The sequence below is a fragment of the Haliotis rubra genome, unplaced genomic scaffold (assembly GCF_003918875.1).
Source record: "Haliotis rubra isolate DU_JTF1 unplaced genomic scaffold, ASM391887v1 Scf19, whole genome shotgun sequence".
NCBI lineage: Eukaryota > Metazoa > Mollusca > Gastropoda > Lepetellida > Haliotidae > Haliotis > Haliotis rubra.
The window spans coordinates 1952052-1974281 of NW_025765891.1; the positions used below are offsets into that span (position 1 = coordinate 1952052).

General features: G+C 39.4%; 1 protein-coding gene and 1 long non-coding RNA gene across 5 annotated transcripts in view; one reads left to right on the plus strand and one right to left on the minus strand.

Moving 5' to 3' along the window:
* LOC124274358 (Kv channel-interacting protein 4-like) overlaps positions 1–22230 on the plus strand; it is a 462530-nt gene that overhangs the window by 130127 nt on the left and 310173 nt on the right. The window lies entirely within an intron of this gene.
* LOC124274360 overlaps positions 11357–22230 on the minus strand; it is a 38417-nt gene continuing 27543 nt past the window's right edge. Inside the window, exon 2 of the long non-coding RNA XR_006897922.1 lies at positions 11357–11762. This is a non-coding gene — a long non-coding RNA (uncharacterized LOC124274360). The remainder of the gene's footprint in view (positions 11763–22230) is intronic.

A 22230-nucleotide genomic window follows, 5' to 3' on the forward strand; every position in this document is an offset into this window, starting at 1 on the left:
AAGCCGTGAGCCCTTGTAGTTTTAGTGCAGCACATTTTGGGAGGTATGCAGTCAGGATTTTGCTGAAAAACATCACCAAAAACTTCAATCCCAAATAGCGCCCAAACGGTGCATTTTAGCTTAATTTGAGCCGCCCAGGCTAAATTGTAGGCATTTTGATTAGCGATCTGCTCCAGAGCTTTGGCACACATTGGAGCATTAGGTTTGGAGATATCTGCATTTGCATTTGAAATTTTTGAATTAATTTTCAATTATCTGCCCTTTGCTATTGGGCCTACAGCCTAGAGATTTTAATGGGGAATATCTACACCTTGGTGGGCATCTGGGTGAATTTTTCAAGTTTAATCTGTCCAGCGGTGCTCTTTGTAGGGCTGGAACAAAATACGGCGGAAGAATAAATAATAATAATAATAATAAAAACACGAACGATTACAATAGGTCTCCTGCCTAAAGGCAAAGGAGCCCTAATAATAAAAACATTAACGATTACAATAGGTCTCCTGCCTAAAGGCAAAGGAGCCCTAATTAAAAATCGTTATTTTTGAGTTTTTCGGGGTTTTGACCCCGGATCTTGATAGTATGTCGAAAATGCTTTCTAATGGTCAAGGTCACCAAGGTCACGGGGGTCAAGGTCATTTGACCGGTCCGTCACAAGACAAAAACATGTTTTTTGGCGAGCTAAGACGACGTTGTTATTGCCTCTAGGGTGAAAGGAATTAGTGTTTCTGCTTTGCCCAGATCCGATGTATCATATGCGCTGGTCAGATTTGGTGACAAATATGTTCGCCGTCTGTCCGCATGTCTGTCCGCCAAATTACTGTATAGCCATTTTCTCCGGAACTATTGAACATACAGAGTTGAGATTTTGCACACATCATCCCATTGACTGTGCCTAATGATGTTGTAAAAATCAAGTCATTTGAATTTTAACTTCTGTTCTCATGGCAACCCTGTAAAACAAAAAACTTCAATCCAAGATGGCGGCCAAACGGCTAGAGATATCGAGCTGGGACTACCAGACAAAAATGATCGGCATCTCATGACCAAGTTACATACCAAATATGGAAGCGATTGGGGCAATAGTGGTGGAGTTATATGCTGTTTTATGCCGTTTTGGGCACATAATGCATTTGTGCAATTTTCAATGCCATATGGCCGCCAAACGATCAAACTTTGATATGTATGTAAGAACACGAAATGTTAAGCATCTTATGTTGATGCATACTGCCAAGTTTTACTGCCTTCTGTGCAAAATCTGAGCAGCTATGCTGTTTATAATGTAGTATCATCAGAATCTGACGAAATCCAATATGGCCGCCAAGCAATACACATTTTGACATGAACCCAAGAACAAAAAATGTTCAACATACCAAGTTGCTACGTACTGACAGATTCTAGCTGCATAGTTGAAATAGTAATGACGCTTGCTGCGATTTTTGAAAATACATTTTAGTACAAAATAAACAACAAAAGCAAACATCTAGATATCCGTGAACTAATGAAGATATCGCAACATAGCTTATAAGCATTAATATTTGAGGTATATAATGTATATCTGCACATTTACAGCGTTCTGCAGTTCATACATTCAGAGTTATGGATTGCGAAAAATGCCTACCCAACAAACTCTGCACATTTCCGATAAACATCTTCAATCCAATATGGACGCCGCATCAACGTGACTTTTGACATAGGACCAAGAACAGAAAATGTTCAGCAACCAAAGGCCACTTCAGAGAAAGCGTTTAAAGTGTTGTATGTGCTAAGTTTGGTTTGGCACACAATGGCAAAGAAGCCCGTGGAAGTTTTGAAGACAACATTTGCCCCAAAGTAGCGTCCAATATGGCGCCATCATATAAACATAGGCACATTTGACGATGCTACTGTGTAGGAACATGCTTAGACACAAAGTATGCAACGCTTGAAAGCCGTAGCTCTTGTAGTTTCAGTGCAGCACATTTTGGGAGGAAAGTAGTCAGCATTTTGCTTAAAAACATCACCAAAACTTCAATCCAACATAGCGCCCAAACGGTGCATTTTAGCGAATTTGAGCCGTCCAGGCGAAATTGTAGGCATTTTGATTAGCATCTGCTCAAGAACATTGGCACACATTAGAGCATTAGTTTTGGAGATATTTGCATTTGCATTTGAAATTTTTGAATTAATTTTCAATTATCTGCCCTTTGCTATTGGGCCTACAGCCTTGAGATTTTAATGGGGAATATCTACACCTGGATGGGCATCTGGGTGAATTTTTTCAAGCGAATCTGTCCAGCGGTGCTCTCTGTAGCTCTGTTACAAAATACGGCGGAATAATAAATAATAATAATAATAAAAACATTAACGATTACAATAGGTCTCCTGCCTAAAGGCAAAGGAGCCCTAATAAAAGTTTTGTGTATGAGATCCTATTCTAGGAAAATGTCACCAAGTTCCAAGTTCACGAAATGTCCATCACTTGAAAACAGCTGTGGGCTTAGGGAACTGTGGGTTCACATTCATTGTAGAAGGTTATTGATGATCGAGTGGAATGTATGAGCTTATTATCTGAAGGGCGGTGGGGTAGCATAGTGGTTAAAGCCTTGGCTCGTCATGCCGAAGATCCGGGTTTGATTCCCCACACGAGTACAAAGTGTGAAGCCCATTCATGGTGTCCCCAACCATATATATTGCTGGAATAAAACCATACTCACTCACTCACATAACTTGTCGTTGCATACGACAAGCATTTGCTGCTTGGCACCTATTCTGCTGCAGACTCCCAAATGCTGTTTAGTTCTTATTACGTCAATTTTCCCGCATCCATAAACACTAAACAACTGTTACAAAAGGTAGTTATTCATGACGGGATCGTGAAATAGCAACTTTTCAACTGTTTGTTGGTACAATAACAATTACTACATTCTAGTTGTGTCTGGACACTCTGATCATGGTGTTCACAATGGTAATTACCAGGGGCCGTGGGGTAGCCTAATGGTTAAAGCGTTGGCTCATTACGCCGAAGACCCGGGTTCGAATCCCCACATGGGTACAATGTGTGAAGCCCATTTCTGATGTCCCCTGCCGTGATGTAAAACCGCATAAACGGCGTAAAACCAAACTCAGTCAGTCAGTGGTAATTACCACTGTCTCACTCCGGTGGAGGTTTTACACCTGTGCTTCGTCTCCTGCCGAAAAAGTTGAATGCCATTTCCCCACACACTACCACAGATCATGATGTCAACTGGTTCAGGAGCATAAGGTAAGTCCTGCATGGCAGTATGAATATGTGCAGAGTTGCGTCCCTTGGGCATGCCAGTATTGTGTGATCACAGATTTGAATCCTTATTCCCATCAGATTATGTTTATATGTTTGTCAACTCATTGCTTGTGGGCTGCAAACACCTGAGGCCTCAATCCATATGGACATTCCTTCAGTTGCAGCTCTGTGAGGAGTGCATGGAGGTATTTCCTGTGAACATGGAGATCAGGAGGATATAACTTGTCATATTATGACAACATGGTGTGTTATAACTGGTATACTGTTCAAGGCAGAGTCCTTGTCCCACACTTGCCTGAGATAAAGAATTGTTCAGTTCAGTTTTGAATAATCAATCAGTCAAAAAAAGGATGAATTATTTTTATATATAAGTAATAAATCTGTCTATTTTCCCATTTTGTTTCAACAACATTAAAAGATGTTATGAAATGACATCAACAGTTTTCACTCTGATTTCATGCTTGTTCGTTACTGACATACAAAAAGCTGGATTTGACCGGAATGACATGGCGTAGCCTCGTCAACCTTCAACCATCCCAGCAGCAGCTTTTGAACTGTGCATCGATAAGGCAATAGAGACTATAGCAGTCGTTTACATATTTGATTATCAATTTTCTCAACGTGGCGTGTTGCTCCAGGCTGTTTACGAAGTACATGAAGTGGTCACTACTTTGGGAGCTTTCAGTGGTAATTACTCCAAAGCCCTTGCTTATAACTGACCCAGTGTAATCAATGTGCCAATACCACTCGATCTGCAAGATAAACACTGACTCTCCGGTGGTTTACCCATGTCTTGGGCAATGTGGTGTTGCCTGGTATGATGATGTTGTTGCTGATGCTGTGCCTGTTGTTGCTGTAAATGGCTCCCAATTGGCTGTGGAAGCTTTGGTAGCTGAATGGGTTAGGTCGTTGACTTTATATGTTGGGTTAGGTGCCTGCTTCACTTTGAGAGCGTGAATTTGAATCCCAGATGGGATAAGAATGTGTAATTCCAAATGTAGCACTACCAAGGCAATGTGTAGACATAAATATGTACTAAATACCTGAGTCACTCAACATGTACATGAGGAGGCAGGTCTGTGTTTGGCATTAACACATATTCCAGAATTTTCTGAATAAAGTGGACACTGGAGAAATATTGTTCTTACTGCATGTTTTTTAACATGAACTTTTACATATATGCAATGGACAAGCACATCACCAGAAAGAAGTTAAATAATTTTGCTTTGACTAGTTTGCAGTGTATTACAACAGATTGAACTGATTATGAATACTGATTGCATTTGAAACAATTTTGGTATTTCTTCATTAAAGCATTTAGTGTACATATAATTACTGAGCAATATATATGAGAACAAAATGAGTTGTTTACTGGAATCTTTACAATATTTGATAGAAGAAATAGGAAGTTAAAACCGGTTTAAAGCATCAGTATATCTGAACCCTTTATAGGATTTGGTGCCCCCAGACTGTATAGTTTCTCCTATTTTGGTTTTGAAGAGAATTCCTCTGTATTTTCTGATTTTCAACTTTAAACTCATCTTCAACTTTAATTTTCCCAATGTTGCAATATGGCCGATATATTGTTACTGAGGCTTTAAATCTTACTCGGTCATTCATTTCCCTGTCAGTTACTGGCATTTTAAGGAAACAAACAATTTTTAGTATTGTTTGTGACATGTTTATTTCATTTAGAAATAATTGAATAAGTTGGTTCAGAAAGGTCCCATTGGTTCAGAAAGGTCCCATTGATGACTGGTAAAACTGTAGTAAATTAGCCATTGCATCATTATCAGTATATCTCTATGTCTGGTATAAAGCTACGATAAGAGTTAGGGTTAAGAATGAATAAAGTGACAGCATTTTGTGATGTATTTTAAAGCTTTATTGTATTGATGACTGGAATATATATAGTACTTTGTACTCCATCGTTCACAATAGAAACTCTGACATTATTAACTAGATATGTTGGCAGTGTCACAATCAGGGAGGCCAATACAGAACTCCATCTCATTGTTCACTATATCACATGCAATGCTGGTAGATATAATGTTATATTGCCCCATTTGCTGGGCCAATCAATGAGTTCTCTACTGTGTAACAGTGAAGGTATAATGTCGGCATCAGTTCTGTGAAGAGTGTATTTCCTTTGAACATGGTGGTCAGGAGGCTATAACTTGTCAGGTCACTGTTGAAGGTGGCCGTTCACACACCCCATTTGCAAATGTTGAGATTATACAGATGCATCTGGATACAAAAGCCTTGTTACTCAAATTGAATTAACACAGCTTTCCATTGTGCAGAGGGACTTATTTATGTGCTTAGTAGGAATTGAACACCCACATAATATTATACCGTGAAAGTAATAAAAACTCTGTCCCATGTTGGTATGTATAAGCTGTAGAGCTCTCAGGGTGGCAAGTTTTTGCATTACAAAGATTCCAGTGCTCCCCTTCATTGATGCTCCTCATCGAGGAACTTTTGAGTTAAGAATGGCTTCTTTTACGTCTGTGACTCATCAGAGGATCGAAACAGGTCAGAGGTCAACCACAGTCAATGTGGTTGTACGTTTGTTATCATTCATATCAAAAATACTTTCTTTTTCATCTTTTAATATTACTGCAAGATACGTAGATATATGCCCAACAGTTGGTAGGTGATATATGGTATATCACTAACCAGTGAATCTAATACACTCAGCCTGCTGACTCCATATCTCCCCTGAATGTGTTAGGGTATTGGAAGCATGTTCTAGAATGTAGATCAGTATTACAATTATATTCAACTCTATCCATTGTGACGATTTGTTTATTGTTTTTGTTTTCACCCCAAACATTCAACTGTTTGATATTTGTTCAAGTGACCATCAGGTGGAACATATTGATACAACTTAGAAACCCAACCCACTGTTTTATGTTGGCAGTCGACAGAGGCAGCAGTTCATTAACATGCGTTATTCAGGGGATGGTACCGGTTAGGTGGGTCCTGGTTCTCCACTAGTGCTGCTCAGGTGCTTCAGATGGGCAGGCTAGCCGAACTGACTGGACAGAAAGAAGGTGTGGAGCTCATGCGCAATATTGGAATAATCGGAAAAATGTCCTCATAATGAACCAGACTGAAAAAGAGAGCAGCTCAGTCGATTGCTTCAGATTTACAGATTAAAAATGTAACAAACCAGTGTGAAACAATGCTGTGATTGTATGCTTCTTGCAAATGGTAAATTCATTATGTCTATTTTGTCAGGTTTGGAGTGATCAGGTCCATGAGGGTAGATTGAAAAGTTCGCAATCTCATGCAGAAGCTATTATAGTGCAGGCTTGTGCTGTGGACATTACAAGATGTCATGGAGGTATATCCTCAAGAGCAAGAGTCATTTGTGCAAATCTTTTCAGAAAGAATATTCCATTATCATAGTAATTTTGGCAGTAAAGAATGTGTCAATCAGTTGGGTTGCAAGTGTCTAACATCAAATATGTCTCATTATACTCTATCTCTGTTTGGAGCTGATCCTGAAAGGTTCTTACAATTTTGACCATTGCACAAACTTCCAGCCTGGCTCCAAACAACATTAGAAACAGAGTGAGCAGAGTGACTATCTCCATACAAAAGGGGCTTATCGTTTGAGGGAATTATGAGATGAGTTAAAATGAAGAGAGGTGGGAAGTTGAGTTCCCTTCCTATACAGGTCAAACCCACAAAAGTTCAGTCATTGCCATGACTACAAACCATGGGTTTTTCTCCCTCAGTGCCAATCCTATTCGCCTGGTCTGGGGCCATCAGCCCTCACCATCTGCTCCCAAACACGAAGAACAGATGAACCCATTTTGACTCAAATGATGATGTCAGCGTAGGTGTGGAGAACACTTCAGACAGCTGAAATAAGGATGTCTTTGAAAATGGGATGAAAACCCTCCAACATCATTGACAGAAAAGTGTCAGCGTGGAAGGGGATTATGTGTAAAATGAAATCATTTAATTATCTTTAGGTCAGGGATTGATGTGAGTTTCAGAACATATCACCATTGTTCAAAGTTCTAATTTGGTCTAAAACAATTTCAAATATGTTTTACTTGGTGTATCCTTGTTCTGTTTAGTTTATTGTTGCAAATCTTTCCTATATTTTCCTTGAAAACATACATCTGGTCAAATGTTTTCACAGATAAATGTTACAATCAAAGTAGCATTTCATCCAGCAAGCAGCCTTCTCTGTGGTCATGATGTCTGCTTTGTTTTGAAATGGCTGCCAAAAGACGTCTGCTATCTGATCAGATGCAGCCTTGCACTCAAGACTGCTGAAAGTACATGATGTTATTGGTCTATATCCGACTTGAGTTACACATCAGTCTGGTCCAGCTTCTGTAGGATGTGTTCCACGTGGCCAGACCTGTCTGTGCCAAACCTAGCAACAGATGGAGCTCAGAACTACATGAAACACACTACCTCAAGACCAGGACTCACACATATAACTGTTACATGTTGTACACCTAGCCGTCTGCTGACTATATCCCACATCAGTGTGTTTCTGGTATTAGTAGGCGTTATAAAATGTATCACCCCCCAGCAGTACTAGTATTCTCAACCCATTCACTCTACATCCCTCCTGTGTGTTGTAGTATTCAAAGGGTATCTGTGGTAACTTGCATTGTACTGAAGAAATTGATTATCATGGTTTTTCATTTAAAAATACCTGAGAACCCATGGAAAAAACGTTGGCAATGTTGATATACAGACCATTATATTACTGCTAGTTTTTTTAAATCTTGTGAATTCAAGCAGTCAAGTAAAAGAAGCTGTTTTACAAACTATTCTTAATGCTACATTCTTATATACCAAGCCATGTTTGTGACAGAAGTCTTTCCCTGAAACCATCACAGGGTTGTCTCCCCATTGTTGTGACAGAAGACTTTCCCTGAAACCATCATGTCTCCCCATTGTTGTGACAGAAGACTTTCCCTGAAACCATCACAGGGTTGTCTCCCCATTGTTGTGACAGAAGACTTTCCCTGAAACCATCATGTCTCCCCATTGTTGTGACAGAAGACTTTCCCTGAAACCATCACAGGGTTGTCTCCCCATTGTTGTGACAAGACTTTTCCTGAAACCATCACAGGGTTGTCTCCCCATGTTTGTGACAGAAGACTTTCCCTGAAACCATCATGTCTCCCCATTGTTGTGACAGAAGACTTTCCCTGAAACCATCACAGGGTTGTCTCCCCATTGTTGTGACAAGACTTTCCCTGAAACCATCACAGGGTTGTCTCCCCATGTTTGTGACAGAAGACTTTCCCTGAAACCATCCAACAAAAGGAAGGGACTCATACTGTTTTGGGCTGTGGTACGGGCATTGGCGTTCCTTTTCTGTAACTTGAAATCAATTTAGTGTTTTTCAACATTAACAATTCTCATAACTAGTGCTAAACTTTTTGAAATTTTTTCAAGGGTTTTCAATGAAATTTTGTATGTGCAATACTCATCAGCTTAACTGGTTCCTCTTACTATTTTAATTCTTTTCTACATTTTATTTTGAAACAATGCTAGGCTTCTTTTCCAAGCCATAACCTTCAACCAAGTGAATAGTTTTAGAATAAATGTGCAACACGATTAGTTATTGTATGGAACAAGTTTTTATGGATAACAACTTGTTCCATATTGTACGTCTCAACTTCTAAAATGCCACTCAAACAAGTTATCCGTTGATTAGTTATTGCTTTGTCATATTATAATATACAATTTTTAAATTTCTTGCACTTCCTCAGGAATTATTTGGATTTAGCCTCAAACACGTTGCATGTTACCCACCAACTGTCTTCTGCTAATGAACCCTTCCATTATCACGGCTGATTCTCCATCCGCTTGTCCACAGTAACAGACCATGGACTTATCCAATACCTGGCTCATAATTTGTGAGACAAATATTGAGCAAAGATACATTTATTGACCTGCCATTGGAGTTCCTGCTTTTATCTCTTGTTTTTGCCAGGTATATTCTTAAATGAAAGCTGTCTCGTGCTGGTCTGCCTGTAGCATCCAATTAGCCTTTGTGTCGTGAATTGGTGCCTAGTATGCGACTGTGTGTCGTAACCTTGTCACAGCCTTGACCTGCTGGGGAGTGTTGATTTAATACACCCATACATGGGGATTAATGGGAGTTGTAGATCAAAGAAAGGTTAGTTCAATTGTCCACAGATGACAAATGACATTTCTAAGATAAACAGCTTGATGAGAAATAAAAATAATGAAATCAATTACAAGATGAATGTCCGAAAGCGTTGTAGTCAACTTGCTATGTTTGGTAGTGCTAATCCATGTTTCCATGGGTCTTTTCCCGTGATGGAGGCAATGGGGTATCCTGGTGGTTAAAATATTCTCCCATTGGCTTTTATAGTGATGTTATATTTATTTATAAATAAGTTAAGGCTACATGTATGACATGTACAGGCCTGCATAGTATGGCCTTAAAAGAGCAAAACAATAAAAAATAAAGACTACCTTAGCCAGCCCCATTTCTGAGTACAATAAGCTAAACAGACCTTGAACACCAGTTCCGCACAAAATGTCAGCCACAGAAAATACCTGTGGTCACATTCAGTATAAGTAATCATGAAAAAACAAACAGGACTAAATATTTTTAATTACTGGTTGGATGTACATTTAAAAACACACAAATGTCTTACACAATATCACCCAATCACAGCTGTCAGATGATTCAGTCTTCACTGAAGGCTCCCTACAAACAGTGCTTGTCAAACTACGGATTCTGATTCGGTGTAGTACAACCTATATGTTGACCTAACTCAATGAAGGCTGAATTGAATGGCACTTGATAAGTGTAGATATAAACAATGGAGGGGTTTTAAGTAAATGGAGGCTACATTGTAAATTAATGACCATGAATTAGTTGCTATGACAATACCCTCTCTCAGTGGTGATCATCCTTACCTCCATTTGATGGACATACTGTCATGATATAGCTGTAGCTCACTGTAATGGTGTAATATCTATTATATTAACTGTATGCTTTGATATGAGCTGGTTAATAAATACCCAGACAAAGCAAAACTGACATCAGATTTTCAAGCTGTGTAGCATGTGATCATTATTGGATGATGTAACAATGTGATGTGTAATGACATCACAATAGGGATGACATCAGAGCCAATCATCATTGATCATGTAGCCACAGTCAACTTCATGGCAAGGTTCTCATATAACAATACCTGTATGCAGGTACCTGTAACAATTTTACACTCATTAAAAACACTACATGCACACACATGTTGTCATGGCAATCAGCTGTTACCTGGACAGCATGACTGAGTTGAGAGGTTCTTCATCATTTTGTCCTTCACCCAGATATCAGTTCTTGACATGTCTTCACAATCTGTTGTTACAGATTCCTTCCTGGCTGCTTTGAAAGACTTCCTGTATCTCACTGTCTTCTCTGCTGTTAAATAATTATCACAATCTTTTACCTTCTTAGGTTCTTGTGAAACCCACTTCTAATGCTAAAAGCAGTTAAAAACTCACTCACTCACTCTCACTCACTCACTCACTCACTCACCCACCCACCCATGCACTCATTCACTCACTCACCCACCCTTTTCCCTGTCAAATTAAACCATATTTAAGAAATGCCATGGTTTTTGATCTGTTACAAAGATTGAGTGATCCGTGTGACCATGTTTGATTCAGTGTGTGATGAGCATAAAACCAACACTTACTTTCCAGGTCTAGGGAGACCTAAAGGTATTTATGGCATTTATGTGCTCCATAGCCAAGCAATAGGGAAGTAATTAATAGAAAGCTTTTGGGGGTAAACCATTTAGCTCTCGTTGCCTGTGACATATAAATCGCCAGCAACCCTCAATGTGTTGATACAGTCCAGGGTCATTCTAAAGCCATCAGTGGGGAAATTAGGGTCATCATTTAAAAATTCTCTGAGGATTCTCGTGTAGTTAATTCTGAGAGAGGAGGTCATTCCAAACAAAATCGCATGTAACCAAACAAACATTCGTGCTTGTGAAGCATTCACCGATGGGATTATGAACCATAGCAAGAGCGAATATTGGTATAGATTTTTAAAAAATCATTTTTTTCTCTTGTTATAAAAAATAATTTCCCATTCTTGATTTTTCTTGTTTTGTGATCAGTAAACATCAAAGCATGAAAAAAAAAAAATTGGCCTGTTATCAGGAATGTCTAGGTTCAGTGCAGTTTCTACTGGCCTACAAGGGCAGTATTCTGTAAATACAGGTGTATAGCAATGTCACCCCAGTTGCTGCACATGTAGGAACAGTCGGCCAGTTAGAGTTGGGATAACATTGATGGGAGGTAACTCTAGCTGGATTATCTCTTTCCTCTTGATCACACTGTATCTGTCACCTCGGACTCGGAACAGAGTTGAGTGAAGAGGCTGTACAATCCCCAGTTCAGGCTGATGAACCTATGGTGTCATGCACACCAGCGTGAATGACCCTTTCCCAGTATAATGTTTGTGGTTTATCTGAAAATAATTAAATAAACAAGCATGGTAGATAAAACTGAACATAAAGGTACAATAATATTTGCATAGAAATAGGTTGGTCATTCAACTCCTGTACTTAATTATATTTTTTGAATAGTTATATATGTCTACTTAATATTTCCTGACGGCAAAGATTAGTTAAGCTATGACTGGTCATGAACTGATTCGATACACGTGTGTATGAAGGCCAGGTATCGATCAGCAACCCCAGTTCACCCTCTGCCACTCACAGGCGGGTTATATATATACGTATTCCAGCTGGGGCAGTATGACTTAGTAGGTGATGATATCACCTGTATTACCATAGATAGTCTACACACCAGATGGCTCTATTATCTGTTTTTCTTTCTAAATATAACACATGAATTTTTTAAAGCAGATTAGCATATTTGTCTGTATTCATATACAGCTGTTTTCTTTGATGTGCTACAGCATTATTGATTGGTTGTTGCAACTACATTTGACTACAAACTTTTGTATATATAATATACTGGTAATGTAGAACATTAGTGAGTGAATGGCTGTAATGTTCACTTTATTGTTTTGGTGTCTCTTTGTGTTAATTACCTGAAAAACATTCTGTAGCTACACAGCTCCAGAAGTGAAAAACAAGGCTGTATAATCAGATCAGTGATTGTTAGATATTCATATTTCCTGTTAACATTGTCCGCATTTGAAGTTCAGCTTTGTGGTCTGCTGCTTCTTGCTGTGAAGAGTTACCTCCCTTGGCAATACACTTGTCATGGGTTTATGTCCCAGTTTTAGTAATGTTTCAAAATTCGGTGTACTCACAACTACTGGTAGATTATTGGACTGTCCATGGAGGACAAGCCTCTGTTTTGGAAAATTAGACCTGTGTGTCATTTACCTATTGGCTGGTTAAAGCTCACGGTAAACATTGGTTGTTGAGGCAAGGGCTAGTAACCTACCACCTCCAGAACACAGATTCTTTCTTGTGAGGTTTTCGCAAGCAGGCACACAGGCACACATGCACACATGCACGCACACACATGCATGCACACACACACACATGCATGCATGCACACAGAGAGAGAGGGTAAAAGGGACATTGCTATTTTTTCTATTTAAATTGACTCTGCATAATGTTGGGTATTAGTGCTTGGTAGTTCATATTATTTCATCTGAGTTTTGATTATTTGAATAATCCCTCCTCCCTAACTGGAAACTGGTGTGGGAAATAGGTTTGGGCAGTGTCCTTCATCAATGAATTCTTGGATGAATACAACATTAGGAGTTTATATTTTGTCAGAGCTATGGCTGGACTATGTTTGTGTTGTTGTTTTTTCAGTGGGATGTTGGTTCCTTTCAAGAGTATTGCTTATGAACAGTTGAACACATCTTGAAACTATTCATGCATATCATGCAAGTGTCATACTGATGCTTTTCAATGTCAGATTTCTTTCCAAAGCTGTTAGTTCAAATTCCAGTTGAGCATGTATTCTAGTGTCCCACTTTTCCATGTTTCTCCATGGCATTTTGGCTGGTATTTGGCTAGTAAAGACCGGTGATATATTGAATGGATTAAAGGCATGGCTGGTGTTTTTGTTTTGTACTTTAACTCCACCATAGCTGACCATTGTACAACATCCTTTAAAATGGCATTTGCTGGCTGTCTTCCAATTCAAACAATTATAACCCAAATTTTTCATGTTTTTCATTTTGAAACATGATGTCTATATCGATTAGTTGCAACAGCAGTTCGTACTGTAATATCACCTATAAACGGTGTCCGTGTATTACTGGTTTCAGGGGCTTGTCTGCTGTAAACACACAACTGATTGATTTACTTGTAAAGGATAAATATCAGCCTGACATAATGGAGTTATATGAATCCATACATGACAACTGAGCATGACGTTTTGTACTTCCTCATAACTTGGCAACAGCTGGTGAATGGAGACCAGCACTAGTTTGTATCTAAAAATGTGAGTGAGTGAGTGAGTAAGTTTTACATGGCTTTTTGCAATACTCCAAGAATATCACAGTGACGGACACCGGAAATGTGCTTCACACATTGTACCCATGTGGGGAATCAAACCCGGTGTGCAGCGTGGTGATTGAACACTTTAACCACAAGGCTACCCACCATGCCCTCTGAATAAGTAACCATGAGCTGTTCTGTATAAGTTTGTAAAAAGTGTTATTAGAGACCACTTGTGAAGTTTATATAGGTAAGTGTTAGAGACATTATTTCTATATAATTGCTAAACAATGTTGTTTGCTTACATGATCCAATCCTACTGGAATGTACCCAGAATTCTAGTTTGTCATGAGAAATAATCAAACAAAAGGAATATATGATGAAATATCAAAGCAAAAGTCCAAATAAAAAGGATCCCTGTTGATGGGAATTCAGAACTGGAATTTATAGAAAATCTAAACTTTTCTAAAGGTTGGGCAGAAGAGAAAATGTTCATGCTCAGGGACTATGAGACAGACTTCTGAAACACTTTTACACATACATCACCTGCTGATCTGATGTTCCTGCAACATTAAAATTTTCCTCCAGTTGTAATTTCAGGACTATATATGGGGTGGTAGGGTAGCCTAGTGGTTAAAGTGTTCGCTTATCACGCCAAAGACCCAGGTTCGATTCCCCACATGAGTACAATGCATGAAGCCCATTTCTGCTGTCCCCCCACTATGATATTGCTGGAATATTGCTAAAAGTGGCGTAAAACTAAACTGACTCACTCACTCAGGACTAAATACAAGGCCATCATGAATCTTGTGGAAGACTAATCTCAACTCCTCTGAGGATCCACTAAAGGTGCGGGGATCCGATGAAGGTGAAGGTTATCATGCTTGTCATAACTGAGAGGTGATTTATAAGAATCTGAACATCATGGCGTCCCTAGTATGGTGATCCTCCTTCAGTTGTTGGTGACCTATAGCCTGTTTTTATATTGTATTGTCTTCGTAAATAAAATGGTTTTAGATTTAGACACCATCTGTGATAGTCTAGTTATCTTACAGTCCTTCGATGACTGATTATTTAATAATTAAAATTTATTGTGTATGCAAAACATTTCTCGTCACTATATGGCTCAACTCAACTCAACTCAACTCAACTCAACTCACTCACTCTCACTCACTCACTCACTCACTCACTCACTCACTCACTCACTGAAGATCATGGCTGCTCATATGGCTAATTGAGTGTCATCCTGCCCTAATTGCATAGTACACCAGTGTTCATGCAGTCGACCACTTGTTGACAGTCCACAACTCGAATATTTATAGGGATACAGCTCATATATGGCTGTATTTAATAGCATTCACTTGTCTGCCCACTAGCTGTCAACTTAATGGGAGGAGTTATTCCACTTGCTTTCTCCCAGAAGGGGTTTTAAGAATATTGATTGAATCATTACACTTCATTTCACGTGACGAATGATCCATCTCCTGGCATCTGTGGTTGACGTGTAAATTTGTTTCGAAAACAGTTATTGAATTTTTAATAACATGGGGATCAGGTGCTCACATATGTGATAATTCCTCTAAGAAAGACAGTAATAACCTTTTGTGTTTAAAATGCAGTTTAAATCCATGTTAGGATGAATTGAATTACCATGAAGTATTTTTCTGAAAATGGTATCACTTTTGAATAATACACACATCAAATGACCTGAAAAACGAGCATTGATTTTTTTCTGCCTTTCAAAACTAAGCCCAATTATGAATAATTGTTAGTAATTGCTTTCATTCTTGATGTCCAGCCCACATCACAGCATTAATGCTTTTAAGAAATTATTCACAATTTGTCTGCATATATTCCTGTTACTCCTTGTCGAAATAGAGCTTCCGGCTCAGGAGGGATCTTCTTGAAGAAGGATCTTGGTGCCTTGAGCAGTTTCCTCTCATGTGACCATTCAGGATTTGCGTACTTCCTACGGTGTATCTTAGCAATTACTTTAATTCCCTAGCAACACAAGACCTGTCCATCAGCTTCTGACTGTCCTGGGGTGTTCAACATTGGAAATCACACTTTAGAGTTTCACAAGAATAGTACTTTTTCATAAACTAATAGGCATACATTAGACAATTATACTTTTTGAGTTAAGTGTTTCTGATTTAAATTTTCAGTTCACTTTCAGCTCAGGCAGGGAGTGTCCTTTTGTCTGTTAATTTTAAACTTTTACATTATTTACCTCCCCTTTTACAGGCCGGTGTCTGTGAAACTTTCACCCCTTTTCCCACAAACAGGTTGGTGGGGTAGCCTAGTGGTTAAAGCGCTCGCTCATCACTCCGAAGACCCGGGTTCAATTCCCCACATGGGTACAATGTGTGAAGACCATTTCTTGTGTCCCCATTGCTGGTATATTGCTAAAAGGGGCGTAAAACTAAACTCACTCATTCAATCCCCCAAACAATAACGTGCACCCCCATCCACAGATGTCCCTTACACGCTTCCAAGTTGTGCCCTACAGACAGCCTATGGCTGTGAATTATACTTATCCATGCTGTTGGTACAACACTGACATTGACTGGTTATATGCAACACAATAACAACAATGTAGGTAGTTTTACACCATGAGGTTTGATGGTCATGGTTATTTAGAGGGTATCTTCTGTAGTGAAGGCAGCATCTCCTTTACACATCGAATGGATTATCTCCCTTGGGCAATGATGTCAATTTCCTGATTTATACCAGATAAGAATTCATGAGACATCAGCATTTTATGGCCAGCTATCAAATGAGCATCGGATCGGATCACACGTCATCATACATTATATAAACATGATCTTTTTTATTTTGAGCGAGTTTGGTTTTACGCTGCTTTCATCAATAATCCAGCAATATCACGGCAGGGGGCACCAGAAATAGGCCCTGTTTAATTTGGAAAATTTAGAAGTTGGTGAGTAAGAATAAAGGCAAAATGCTTTGTGGATGTCAAGTTCTTTATTATTGTGCAACTTTTCAATATCATATCCTTATATTGTTGTCAAACAAGACTGACTGCAGTACTTGACAACATTACAGGGATCCATACCAAAATGTCACTTCATCATAGCGTACAGAAGTTGTCATCCATAGGAGGCCATATACTGAAAATATATCCATAGCATTTGTCTGTATTATGTAAACAGTGTGAGACAAAGAGGTAGTCTAGATGTATCTGCCATGCCTACATGTTCTCAGAAAACACTGAAGTTTTCTTGGTGTTATCAGAAACCTTGTGGGGGATTTAATGTCTTACAGAACTTCACAAACAACACAGGCTGAAGGCCAGGCAGATTGTCACAAACAAGCTGTGAACTGATCACAAGTGATCACACTGTTGCATGTTAATTCCAAGGTGAACCAAGATATTGGTGTGTACAGAAATACATTGTGGAATCAGTAAATAATGACACAAGGTCAATGAATAATAAACAAATTACACTGAAACATCTTTTTGATGTATTTTTCTTTAAATGGCTGTTTTTTCTGTGTTGAAGTTCAAAAAATGGATACTTTTTCTTCAAACAAGAACAGTAATGGGATGTGATAAAAGCTTTGCTGCAGCCGAGAACAACCAGAAAAAAAGCTGCAAAACAGGAAATGAGAAACACATATATACTTTTTTGACTTTACCTAATGCCCACAAATAGACATTTGTTTCTTGTTCTATCAAAGACCTGTTTCCCCAACCACCTTACATACTTGGGTCACAGTGATTCTATATGTCAAGTGAGGTTCTGTTACAAAGCCTTTCACATTCACTCTCAGACGTCCTTGTCACAGGAATCATTATCCCCCACACACTGACACTGATATTTGGTTCGTTTCTTGAAGGTGGTGATAGCGCTAATGGAACGTCCATCCAGAAAACACCTGGGTCCGCGGTTAATGAAGCCAGTTTTGTGTTGCTATAATCCCTTCAGATATTCTACCTATATTACATCATAGCAATTATTATTGTGTAATGGCTGTCCTCACTCTAGAAGATATTCAGCAGACTTTTCTCTTTACTGTGAGCTGTCAACCAATCAGAATGCAGATAGAACATTCCTGCCAAAGCCTATTCTGGAAACATGCTAGGAGGGAAATATAACATGTCTTATACATGTATTTGTGAAAGTAGAAAGGGATTAAGTTTTCCTTTGTCAGAAATCAGTTCATATTCATACATTTACATTCTTAAAGGTTTTCATTTTTGCATGTCGTTTATTGGTTATATATATTTTGATTCTGAAAGATATATTTAAGTTGTGGTTGTTATTGTGTAGGGAATGGATCCCTCCCTAACATTGCTGTGACTGTCATCCATAATGTTAAATATGTAGAGAGGTATTGTTCTCAGGGTTCTAGATGTGATCCGTGTAAGTCACTATGGGATGTACAGTTCCAACAATTGATGTTGGTGAGGAATTCTACTTGACCAGGGTCATCACAGTCTAATTATTCATCTAAAATGATGAGGTCAAAATTTTTGTCCTGTACGTGTAAGCCATCTAAGGTGTCTCTTATGTCTCACCCGGGCAAGAAGAAAATGAACATGGTGATAACACCTTGGTCAACAAACATCACCCTTTGTTCACTTGCATGTTTAAAAGGAGACGGACAACATGCATGATTCAAATATGTGAGTAGCTTAGCACCCAGACTCGAACTCGGACCTGGACCAGGATCCGGACACACTGGATCAGGATGAAAGTCAAACTACTGACCTTGTCCCTGTGTATCGAGAAAAGTTTATGATTTCTCAGAATACACTTATTCAATCAGTAATTTACAGCATCAACCAAGAACTATCTTCTGTAGAGATGGATGTTTCTGCATTGCAACTTTCAGTCACCATGGATAAATCAGCATGTTTTGATTGGACATCCTGAGATTATGTGCAGGACAAGCCACCAGTAGGAACTTCTCTCTCTGCTGATGACAGCATGGATAACAATCAAGTTGGGTACAATGTTTTTATTCAGAGCTTGGCTCATGTCGAGTGACAAGCCTACCATTCCGGACAGGTCACCTTAGGAGAGTCAGGCGGTTTTACACTCACCCCTAGGCAAGGTTTAGTGTGTCAGATACCTCTCCACCTTATGCAGATTGTTATAAAAGTATCAGGATTTACTTAAACCGGATTTATCTTGAGATAAACAGTATAGCGTTGTACCCTGGTGTTGACCCCAAATGAATATGGACCTTGTCTAAGAGTGTTCCAAGTATCTAGTGTCAGCTCTCGGTTCTTGCTTTAACGCATTATTTGTGATTTGAATTAAGTGGGAATGTGTTATCTACAATGGGAATGTTGTGATCTGTGATTTGGGGAAGGTTTTCTGCAGATGCAAGATGTCTATGATTGGCCCTGGACCAGGCACTATAGGTCAGCAACACAATTCTGGGTTTGAATAATCAGGAAACAGTATTAAGAAATCCAGCCCAAACAGCCAATCAAATCACTGTTCACTTGCATTGGAGTTCAAGTTACCAGATGATTAGAAATCCTCTGTGATAACCTGTTATATAACCAGACACCATTGGTGTTTGGAGGGTAGAAACTGGATGGTCTTCAGATGCATTTATATTCAATCCAGATTTTCATGTGTGAAGGCATCTTAACTAAAGTCATCGTAAGGCAACATGATGATTAGTGGGTCTGTAATAATATGGGACAGAATCACTCACTGCAAAGTCATTAATCAATTTAGAGACCTAAAAACAACACTTTTCCTCACTTGCTAAGTCAGCAGAGACCTTGTGTCAGTGTAATTAGTTGTTCAGAAAGTAGTATATCCATTTTTTACCAAACTATCAGTTATTGTGACTGAGACAACACATTTTTTTCAAGAGATATTTTGCATATTGTCTGCAAAAACGAATATATGAATGCAAATTTTTACATTTCAACAATCAAAGCTATATTGATTGCAGTAGTGTACCAAGCCTACCAGACAATGCATCATCGTTTGAACTTTCAGCTATATATTGTTTCCCATCTCTAATACAATTACTCTGCATTACTGGAGTGCATATGTAAAAAGTCAGTTGGACAACAAAATGAACTACCATTGTGCCTTATTATTCATATGGGGCGATGGGGGTAGCCCAGTGGTTAAAGCGCTCGCTCGTCAAGCTCGAAGGCCTGAGTTCAAATCCCCACATGGGTACAACGTGTGAAGCCGATTTCTGGTGTACCTCGACGTAATATTGCTGGAATATTGCTAAAAGCGGCGTAAAACCCCTCCCCCCAACCCTTTCTCCTCTCTCTGTCCTGTCCAGCTCAGTCATCCACCTGATGGCAAGAGTGACCAATACCATCATTGACTCATTAGGAGGTAGATGGAGACAAGGAGAGGCCTGATGGTGGCTGTGAGTGGTGCGTGAGACAGCAGGAGCATCCTGTACTGTCCACTGATTTCTCTCTGTCTGACCACCTGTCTCGAGTCCCAGAACAGGAAGTCAGGCTTACGTGTTGATCAGCCTGTCATGTTCTGAGTGTTGGAGATACGTCTCACCAGGAGAGTGGTCACCACAACTCTTACTTCTTCATATAGACTTGCGCTTAGTCTCTGATTATATAGAATTTTGATAGAAACAAACAATGTTTTTTAAACTGAAAAGGAGCCCCGGTAATGAGGGAAATCCTAACCCTGAGGGATTCTAGACTTAATTAAGGCTTTAGTATTGCAGAAAGGGTCAGTTAGAAGGGAAAATAATGCATTTCAGGGACTGTTAGACCGACTATTCTTCATGATGTGCAACACACATGTAGTGTGTGTAAAATATATGTTCACTTGTCCTATTTTATTCTGATTTCAGTTGTTGACATTCTTGATGGTAAGGCTGCCTACAGGATGCCAAGTTACCTACTAGTCTGGTACCAAGGCCCTTTGGCCATGGGTTTGAATCTCCCATTCACTCTGACTGTAATCCATGGTCTGTAGTGCTGGCTTGTCAATTTAACCAAAGTAATGACAAGAGTACAGAGTTAACCAGTGACAATATGTACAGACAACATCTGGCTTACTGACGCTGTTCTGTTTCAGTGGTTATGTTTACACAAACATGTGAAATGTGTGCAGCAAGCATTGAGTGTGGCAGCATGTAATTACGAGTGGATCATGGAGAATGTTAATCACACTGTCCTGGGATATACAGACCTCGAACATGACTTGTGTCGAAAAGAACTACCTGTCTCTGTTTGTAATACTCCAGTCGGAACAGGTGGCAATTTTCCATCTGTCCAAATGTCTAAAAAGATATTTTCATTAAAGCAATTTTTAATCAATCTCCGACATGTGACTTACCTCATAGCAAGGGTGGTCAGATGTAGTCAGATTTAAACACACAGTGAGCTCAGGCAAGCCACCACCCACTTCTCTTGGCTCTATGTCCATGATAAAGAGACCATCAGAAATTGCTGCCAAGTTGTCGACCAAGAAAGTGCACATCACATGGCTTTCCAAAATACAAGCCATTGAGTTCATGACAGTATCATATGCCCACAATTCCAAGCTCTCGTGTTCAACGAACCATTCCAAATGACTAACAGGTTGTTAATCCCAAACTGTCAATCTTCTTCCAAGCTAAATCTGTGGAGATCTTTAAGTGGCATTTTGTATAGCTACTCCTGCTGAAGCATGGCCAGGAGAGTCATGTGTTACCTTGGTTAACATCAAACATTTGATCTATTCAGAGTGATATGTCTGTGTTCGTTGTCAACTGTTTAACACTGCACTCAGCAATATTTCAGTTATGTTATGGTGATGTGTAAATATAAATTGAATGTGGGTCAAACAATCCAGTGATTGATATCATGAGCAAGGTTCCAGGCATTTTGTCACCTTTTCCAACCAGCACAGTTAGCATGGGACAAACATTCAACTCTGAACAGCAATACACACAGCGGTCCACAATTAACACAATGACAGAGCTGACAGTACCAGTTGGTGGTATATCTCCTGGCTGGCTCTCCACCTCTTCTGAATGTATGGAACCCTGCACATGTCATCCTTATTCCGCATCCTGTCTTTAAGATGCAGCAAGAACTGATCACTTCAGATGCCATGGAAGGAGTGTCTTCCTCAGAATAGCTCGGGTTTTTGTTGGTTAAATTGGCTTTGGCCCTTTTGAGGGGTCGTCTGTGATGTGTGTTGTTCGGAGCTGTAAACATCCTCTGTATACTGTGAGCATCTTCATCAATTTTCTCTTCTGTTTATCACTGTAGTTTGGAAAGGTGCAAGAAGTCTGTGTTTGGAAAGCTGTTGTCAATCCAAGCTTCAGAATACAGTGTAATTGATATCGCTTATAGAGATTCTTTTGGGCAAGATGGCCCCCCTAATCTGTCTAACACTTATCAGACAGTACACAAAGTATCTTGGCTACCAGTTGCTTGACTTCCATTTTGTGGAAACAGTGGTGGCTGAGTGGGTTAGATCGCTGACTTTGTGTGCTGCTTGATTAGGTGCCACACAATGTGGGTTCTATTCCCAGAGG